This window comes from Chlorocebus sabaeus, chromosome 24 (assembly GCF_047675955.1).
Source record: "Chlorocebus sabaeus isolate Y175 chromosome 24, mChlSab1.0.hap1, whole genome shotgun sequence".
Lineage (NCBI taxonomy): Eukaryota > Metazoa > Chordata > Mammalia > Primates > Cercopithecidae > Chlorocebus > Chlorocebus sabaeus.
Window position 1 is genome coordinate 53,395,636 of NC_132927.1, and position 9,338 is coordinate 53,404,973.

Here is a 9,338-nt window from a genome sequence, read left to right on the forward strand (position 1 = left end):
CTTGAACTCCTGGGCTCAGGCAATTCTGCTTCAGCTTCCCAAAGTGCTCGATTACAGGTGTGAGCCACTTCTGCAAAGAAATTTGTAAGGAAGGCAAATTCTCGGACCCCACCCCAGACCTACTGAATCAGGAACTCGCAGAAGAGGCCCAGAATCCATGAATAAACACACCAGGGGCTTCTGATGCATGCTGGAGTTTCAGAACTACTGCTGCAAGCCTTTGTGTAACAAAGGCCCTGAGGTGGGCAGGCACAGGCACATTAGAGCGCCTGAGGGGGGCCTGCAGGTGGGGCAGGAGTGGGGGTGGGGCTGGACGGTGGTTTACAGTGGCCTTGCAGGCATGCTCAGCAGTTCCTCACTGCATCATTTCCAGTCACCAGGAGGCCTGGCCAGAGGTTCCTCTGCCCTAAGAACCCTTAAGGAGTAGCAGGTCACCTGTGTGTCCAGGCTGGCCAAGTTACATAAAAGCATGGAAATGACTATGACAAAGGCTTCTAGAGGCCCTGGTCACCTGATGTTGACCATGTTTTGACTTCCAGGAAGCACTAGTCAGACAATGAATTCCGTTGCTGGGAAAATGCCTTAGTCCTCAATGCCGAGAAAGGAACCCGGGAGGGAAACTCCTCCTTATCCTCAAGAAGCCTTTGCAAAGGACCTGTGGGTCCCGTTTCCCCTTGGATCAGTGCTAGCAAGGGACATTATCTGCTGAGCAGAGGGTTGCTAGAGGTGGCTTCTACCCTCCTCAAGAGGCAACCCTGAAACGGACACATTGCATTAAAGACCCCGTGCAGCAGAAGGCAGACACCACCCTCTGAGAGAGCTGGCTGGGTGCAGTCAACGTGAGCTGCTGGAGCTGGGCTCGTTGCACAGGAAGGACTGGCTGCTGGTTCCTTGGCTAAGCCTGGACAGTCTGGGTGTGGTCACACCTGCTTGCTGGACGTGTTAGCCCAGAAATACATCAAAATTGGTGACAACCAAACAGCCCCCACAGACTCAGAGTCAAGTGGCATTTCTGGGGTACCTACTATGTGCTAGACACAGTATCAGGCCCCTTCACAGGTGCTGGCTCTCTCGTAAAGCTCCCAAGTTTGCAGATCCCTCCTCCATCACCCTGTCTACAAGTACAGATCTACCGTTAGTTTATGCTTGGTGCATCAGGACTCAGTGGCGAGCAGGACAGATGTGGTATTTTCAGGGGCAACACAGCAGAGAAAGCAAAGAGATATACATGTGCCAGATAAGGAGCTATTGTTTGTTTTTAGGGCCAACTGTGAGGGCTCCCAGTGCTTTGTATCAAGAATGACTTTCTTTTCAAGGTTCTCTTGTAGAGAGAAAGAATTAAAGAGAAACCACAATTGGCTTGAGAGACTTACACTGACTTTGCCCACAGTTACTGGTTTTTTGTTTGTTTGTTTGTTTGTTTTTTGAGACGGAGTCTCACTCTGTCGCCCAGGCTGGAGTGCAGTGGCGCCATCTCGGCTCACTGCAAGCTCCGCCTCCCGGGTTCACGCTATTCTCCTGCCTCAGCCTCCCGAGTATTTTGGACCACAGGCTTCCGCCACCACGCCTGGCTAATTTTTTGTATGTTTAGTAGAGACGGGGTTTCACCGTGTTAGCCAGGATGGTCTCGATCTCCTGACCTTGTGATCCGCCCGCCTCGGCCTCCCAAAGTGCTGGGATTACAGGCGGGCGTGAGCCACTGCGCCCGGTCTGCTCACAGTTACTGTTAAACACCACAGTAGAATCTGCCAGTAGCTGAGCTCACGCAGGGTGCCAGCCACTAGACAGCATGGTATCCATCTCACTTCCTCCTCTTTCCAGCTGCCACACCTCTCCATGGGGTTTTTCACAAGATGATCTGAGACCCAGAGACCCAAAAGAAAGGGGGACAACAGGGATTGGAGGCCATGGGCTTTAGGGAAAGGTAGGGAGCAAAAAATAGAGCATATGCAAAGCCCTGTCCCTATTACTTCCCTCCCCGGTCTCCACCACCACCCAACTGGCATATGAACTTGTTCTTCCCATATACAGCTCTGAGCAAAGCACCATATGGCAGTTTCATCAGGCCCACTGCCTGGTTTCCATCCAGCCCACTCTAATTTCCTCCCAGCCATGGATCTGCAGAATAACCCATCCTGTGGAAGGAGCTCAGAGGAAGAAAGAGGTAACAGTAACAGTAGAGACATACAGAGTGCGAACCACCGTGGGGAGCTGTTCCGATTATGTGTATGTTTGACGCTTGCAACAGCTCTAGGAATATCGCTGTTAGCATTCCCATTTTATAGATGACAAAACTGGGAGACAGATGTTCCGAGACATTCTCAAGGTCACATGCCTAGTGATGACAGAGCTGGGATGGAAGCCGTGTTAACCATCAGACTTTGCTGATTCGCTGAATCTTGGCTAAAAGATGTTGGCAGGAAGGGCTGAGAGCTTAGAAGAAGGGGTCCTCCCAGTCTGGCTGGGACAGGGTGATGCCAGCAAAAAGGACCCTGAATCCGTGAGCGGGGGGAGGGTGGGGTCAAGGCCTGGCTGACCTGACTCCCCCAAGCAGGGTCTGAGCTCCATAAGTGGAGGTGTCAGGGAAGCACGCAGAGGACTGGGAAGCAAGGAAGACCCCTGGGAGCATGGAAGCAGCCCCCGCAGAGGAGTGGTCAGGGAGGGCTGGGGAGCCCCCAGGAGCCCCAGGAGCTTTTCCCTCTGTGGACTTCCTTCCATGGCTAGGTTCTCTGCTCATCAGGAGTAAAGGGTAAGCATCCTCTCTGAGCCTGCAGAACAGCAAGGCTGCACTGAGGCATCGTGGGAATGAGTGGCCCCTGGGATGGAAGGACCGGGGTACGGATCTCAGCTCTCTATCTTCCGGCTGTGTGGCCAAGTCACACCCCGTCACTCCCGTGTCTGTCAGCCTCATCTATAGGGCGGTTAAGGGATGTGAATGGGCTGAAGTATCAGGAAACCAGCTGGGCTCCTATCACAGAAGAGGTGTATAGTCCATGGTCGTGCCCCCAGCCCCCATTCTTCCTTCTAGAGCAAGGAAGGAGAAAACAAAGGCTCCCCGGAAGTGGAGGCTGGGCCCTTGGTAGGCTTGACAGCCACACAGTCTCTAGAGTGGAAGGCTTCTTCCTCAGAGCACAGTCCTGGAGGGTCACAGCTGTTGCCCTAGCCTGGCAGGACGAGTTTGAGGGACTCTATGTTGGCAATGGGGACTGTCGTGCCCCGATTCCTTTAGGATTCACAGGCCAGAGTGGTGGCTGTAGCCTAGTCCTCACTGCCAGAGACCCCACACCACAGTGAAGCCTGCACCAGGCACAGAGGCCGGAGGCAGAGCCATGCTTGCCCCTTTCTGCTATCCCTAGGATGCTACAGGTAGCATCCTCCCAGCATGCTGGCAGGTATGAGAAGAAGGAGCTTTATTTGATGTAGCTACACACCTGCTTCCCCCTCAGCCTTCGAATTCCTTCCCACTTATGTCCCCTGCTGCGGATCCACATGAGGGGCTTCTCACCCCGAGGCTGCCTCTACGGTGTCCACTGGACAACCTGGCCACCTCAGCCCCAGACTCAGATCACAAGGCCAGGATGGGCATAGGACGCTTTGACCCTTCCAGTGCAGCAGGGGCCTTTTGATGTGGGTCCAGGCAATGTCCAGCTCTCCTGCCCAGGGCTCCTTCTTGGAGAGTAAATGGGAAGGAACTTCGGAGGGAGCTGCTCTGTAGGAGATGATAAAAAATGGGAATTTAGGAATTTGTGGAAGGCTTTGATGGATGAGGGAGTTAGGTAACAGGCAAAGAAGAAAGGAGGGAACTTTCTTTTTCTATTTTTACACATTTTTTCCCTCCCTAGGGAAAAAAGTGTGAGCAGAGGTAAAGAGAGAAGAAAAGTGAGCCAGGCACGGTGGCTCACACCTGTAATCCCAGCACTTTGGGAGACTGAGGCAGGTGGATAACTTGAGGTCAGGCATTCAAGACTAGCCTGGCCAACATGGTAAAATCCCGTCTCTACTGAAAATACAAAAATTAACTGGGTGTGGTGGTGCGTGCCTGTAATCCTAGCTACTCAGGAGGCAGAGGCAGGAGAATCACTTGAACCCAGGAGGCAGAGGTTGGAGTGAGCTGAGATCTCGCCACTGCATTCCAGCCTGGGCAACAGAGTGAGACCCCGTCTCAAAAAAAAAAAAAAAAAAAAAAAAAAGAAAAGAAAAGAAAAAAGAAAGAAAAGTGAAAAATTCCTTTTATTCCATTTCTGGCCAATATCACTGTTTTCCCCAATCATCCCAGACTTCTGGGCATTTCCCTGCACAGTACATGTACATACCCAGGGGGATGATGTCAAGATCTTTGTTTTGCTTTGATTTTACATGAAGGGGATCATGCTGACCACATTGCTTTGCAACTTTCCCCCCATAACTGTGTCCTGGACATTTTCTCATGTCAACAAAAATAGAACATCCTCTTTGTTTTTTTTTTTCTTTTTTCTAGAGATGTGGTTTCACTCTTGCCCAGGCTGGAGTGCACTAGTGCAGTCATAGCTCACTACAACCTCAACTTCCTGGGCTCAAGCAATCCTCCTGCCTCAGTCTCATGAGTAGCTGGGACCACAGGTGCACACCACCACACCTGGCTATCCTCATTTTTTTTTTTTTTTTTTTTTTTTTTAGCCTCTACCTAATATTCCATGCATGCCTGTAACACAGTTAGTTCAACCTCGCCCCTCCCACTCCCACCCTCACTCAGGGTCCCAGCTCTAGGGGACATGGGTCAAAAGGTTTTCACGGTAAATGGTGCCTCTGCACAATTCCAGGGGATGCCATCCACACCCAGAATGCAGCAGCCCTGCCTGATGAACAGATAAGGAGGCTCCAGTTTTTACCATACAAACAATTCTGCACCGAGCATGCTCACTCATGTCTCTTTGTGCACATGTGTGAGTGGTTCTCCAGGCATTGATGCTTCAGGGTGGAGCTGGCAGTCAGAAGTGCATGCGTCCTACATTTAGGGGATCCTGCCATGGTATGGGAAGGCAGCCTGGGGTTCCTAAGCCCCCTCAGCCTCTGCTGAACCAGGTCGCCTAGCATATATCCATCATGTGGCTGCCGGCTGGGCCACGGCTTCCAGGAAATTGATTGCAAAAACCTGCGATTGTCAGTGGCTCACACACTGGAGGCCATCCAGGGAGTAGATTAAATTGTATGAGAAAATAGTACAGGGCTCAAGACCGCTCCTAATGGAGACCCCTCAGTGACCTTTCTGGAGAAGTTAAAAGAACACAGGCAGACACACTCTCACCCTTGCTCACCCACCCGCTAGCCTGCCTGCCAGGAGCATAGCCCCTCTGCCATTGGAGGAGCCACGCCTCATTAGCAGGAAATGGGAGGCCTGGTCCAGGGCCCAGGCTGCCTGTGTACGACAAGGAGGCCAGCAGGGGCACCTGCTTCCCTGCAGGGTGGACCCAGGTTGACCAACAGGCCTTAGCTGCTCAAGGACACTGAGCCCCCTTCTCCTCCATGCTAGCCCTCTTCTACTTCCCATGCAGGCACCACTGTAGACCCCTGCTCTGCACCCCCAGGAGGAGTGGGACTGCTTCAAGAGCAGCCTGGAGGAAAGAGGTATGGTGTGGACACATACAACATGTTCCTTAACCACAAAGGCGACTGGAGTCTTTACCCGGTTTCAAAGCAGCCAAGCCTAGAGGCCCCCACTCTTTGTTCTTTATTAGAATTGCCCTTTGACCCCAACCTCCCAATTCTTTCCTCTCCAGATCCCCAGCCATGCATACCCCAACCTGGTCCTACAAAGAATACCCAGCTACAGTTGTGAACTTAGGGAAACACACTCATTTTCTTTTTCTTTTCTTTCTTTCTTTTCTTTTCTTTTTTTTTTTTTTTTTTGAGAGGGAGTCTCCCTCTGTCACCCAGGCTGAGGTGCAGTGGCATGATCTTGACTCACTGCAACCTCCACCTCCCAGGTTCAAGCAATTCTTCTGCCTAAGCCTCCCCTGTAGCTGGGACTACAGGCGTGCACCACCACGCCCAGCTAATTTTTGTATTTTTAGTAGAGACGGGGTTTCACCATCTCTGCTGGCCAGACGGGGTTTCACCATCCGCTGTCCAGGCTGGTCTCAAACTCACGACCTCAGGTGATCTGCCTGCCTTGGCCTCCCAAAGTGCTGAGATTACAGGTGTGAGCCACCGCACCTGGTCTATTTATTTTTATTTATTTATTTATTTTAAGATAGGGTTTCGCTCTATCACTCATGCTAGAGTGCAGTAGTGCGACTGTGGCTCACTGCAGCCTTGACCTCCTGTGCTCAAGCAATCCCCCGCCTCAGACTCCCATGTAGCTGAGACCACAGTTGTGCACTACCACACCTGGCTAATTTTTGTATTTTTTGTAAAGATAGGGCTCTCGCCATGTTGAACTAACCAGGCTAGTCTTAAACTCCTGGCCTCAAGCAATCCTCCCAAGGTGCTAGGATTATAGGCTTGAGCCACCATGCACGTGCACGGCCAGCACATGCATTTTCTATACACAACTGTCTCCCTGCTCTCCAGGCCAACTTACCTGATAGTGATAAAAATAACTAAGCTCCCGTGGATTGGGCAGTGTGCCAAGTGCTCTGTGTATATTACCTTAGTTTTCACAAACTCTATGAGGTAGGTACCACTATTATTTACAGGTGAGGAAATGGAGGCTCAGAGAGGTTAAGTGAATCGATCTAGGCTACACAGCTGGTAAGCGCCAGAGCCACCAGTGGCGGCCAGGTCCAGCCAGTCCCCAGAGCCCGTGTGCTGAGCCACTGTGCTATACCGACTCCCACTTAATTCTCTCTTCTGGGCTGTCCCAAAGACCAAGTTCGGCTGGCCAATTTCCTAGGGCCACCTCTCATGACACCTGGAGCCTTGTAGGTTCCTGGAGAACCCTCACACCTCCTTCCCACCCTTCTCCAGATTCTCCAGCTCCCTCTTTAGCAGACCCAGCCCCACTCTGGGGCACCCTACCTTCCTGGGACCTGTTGTTACAGTCACCCACTCTGGCTGCCAGGGCCTGGCCGGTCCAGCCTGGGGACCGTGGGACCCCTCTGGGCAGTGCCTCCCTACCTGGGCCCAGGTGGGTATGGATTTCTTTCTTCTGGGCCATTGCACCCGCCAGAAGGCATGGTGGGAGAGGCAGGCCCACATTTCAGAGGCCTTGCTGCCCCCATGTGGCATGAGGCTGTAGCAGCTGCAGCCTCTTCCCTCCCTCCTGCCACTGCTCCCGGAGCCAAAGCTCTTGCAGGGGAAAAGGAAGAGAAAGAGAAGCAGGAATGTGAGAGAAATGAGAAAGAGGGATGGGCTAGGGAAGAGGGAAGCCCTTCTGCATTACCTGGAAATGCAGCAACAACAATAACAAAGTCAATGGTAAGAATAAGTTTAAAGGCAGCTGCCACGCAGCACTTTTTATAGCTTGTAGGTTCTTTCATTTAATCCTGGCACACCAATCCGATCTATTATTAGTTTTACAGGTGATGATCCAAGGCTCAATTATTTATTTTATTTTATTTTATTTTATTTTATTTTATTTTATTTTATTTTATTTTTGAGATGAAGTTTCGCTCTTGTTGCCCAGGCTGGAGAGCAATGTTGTGATCTCGGCTCACCACAACCTCTGCCTCCCGGGTTCAAGTGATTCTCCTGCCTCAGCCTCCCAAGTAGTTGGGATTACAGGCAGGCACCACCACCCCAGCTAATAATTTTGTATTTTTAGTAGAGATGGGGTTTCTCCATGTTGGTCAGGCTGGTCTTGAACTCCCGACCTCAGGTGATCCGTCCGCCTTGACCTCCCAAAGTGCTGGGATTACAGGCATGAGCCACCGCACCCAGCTCCAAGGCTCAATTATTTATTCCTCAGCTAGTAGGTGACAGAGCCCAGATCCAATCTGACCCCAGAACCCTAACCACGATATTCCCCTATCTAGAAGGAGCCAGTTCTCTCCTGCCACCCCCACTGCTCAGCCTCCTGGAGTTCCAGCCACCAGCCATCTGCACCCTCCCCTCCATGTGGCATTGCCCTCTGTTCTCCTGTCCCCCCTCTCTCCAAGGTCCAAGAGGTCAAAGTCATCTCAAGGGTCTGCTGGGACCATTTGTCCTTATTCTGTGCCTTGCTGGTCTCCAACCTTCCCCATCTGCCAAGGACCGATGTCCAGCCTAGGCCCAGGGGCAGGTGCCCAGGTCATTTTTGCCACTGAGTAAAGGGAGACAGAATGACAGGGTAAATTACCAACCACCAGAACACTATGGGGCCAATAGCATCAATGCAAGTGAAGTATATTTATCTGTTGGCCTGAAAACATGTCCTAGTATATTGTTCCATTAAGAAAAAGGCAGGTTATAAAGCTGTGTACAGCAAGAAACATTTTATAAGTGAAACAAAAGTATTCTCTGTTTCTATGCAGAGAAAAAGGATATTTGCCAAGATGTTAACAGACTATTTTTGCTGTCTTCTCTTGGCTTATTTTTGTTTTCTCTTTTTCAATGAACACCAATTAGTCACATGATTTTAAAAAGCAATAAAAATAAACCAATCCCAGACGGATTGTACTTCTTCCTGTCCTCATTTCCACCCCAACGAGTCTCCAAAAAAAAAAGAAAGAAAGAAAAAAAAATCACAGTGCCACAGGCCCAGACCTTCCCCTCTCCCTCCTGTCATTTTAACAACTCAGTTGGGTAGGGAGCGTCTCTACTTACCCCAGGAGGCCTTCTGAACCTGACTGATGGGAGAAGCCCACGCCTGGGGGCCTTTTCTCACTGACCATGCCAGGGCCCTGGAGGACATGCCAGAGCTGTCCACAGCATTGCCCCTGCAGGTGATGCTGCCTTCCAAGGGCAAAGCGTTCTGGGACGGGTCGGCCCCGCTCACATGGATGTGCAGCCCCGGGCAGTGGAACAGTGCAGAATCCCCGCTCCACTGCTGAGGTTACTATGGGCGACATCTTGGCAAAATGAAGAGTGAGGGGGAAGAAATCACAGAAGCTCCTGATCATCCATGAAAGAAAAAGCAATGCCTCAGGACTGGGCTATGCCAGTGCCTTCCAGAAGGCTCTGAAGAAACTGGGAAGGAGATGGGGACTGGCACTTCCTGGGCATCTACTATGTACGTGCCCTTGCAGACGTGATCGCACCCCTCATTACACACCTCCCATGGTACAGATGATGCCACTGAGGCACAGGAGGCACACGTCCACACCAGAGTACATGGGCCTTGACTTCTTGTGTCTCTGCTGCTTAACGTGGTGTCCTGGAAATGTCTCTGCATAGAGACACTGGTATCAGCTGGCAGCGTCTTCTCCCTGTGCAGTACATTG

The 9,338-nt window shown here is 51.4% G+C and overlaps 1 long non-coding RNA gene across 1 annotated transcript in view; it reads left to right on the forward strand.

Moving 5' to 3' along the window:
* Positions 1-8,652, forward strand: part of LOC140710044 (uncharacterized) — a 28,780-nt gene extending 20,128 nt beyond the window's left edge. The window contains exons 3-6 of the long non-coding RNA XR_012090909.1: positions 4,478-4,599; positions 5,532-6,088; positions 6,430-7,512; positions 7,865-8,652. This is a non-coding gene — a long non-coding RNA (uncharacterized lncRNA). The remainder of the gene's footprint in view (positions 1-4,477; positions 4,600-5,531; positions 6,089-6,429; positions 7,513-7,864) is intronic.
* The last annotated feature ends 686 nt before the right edge of the window (positions 8,653-9,338 follow it).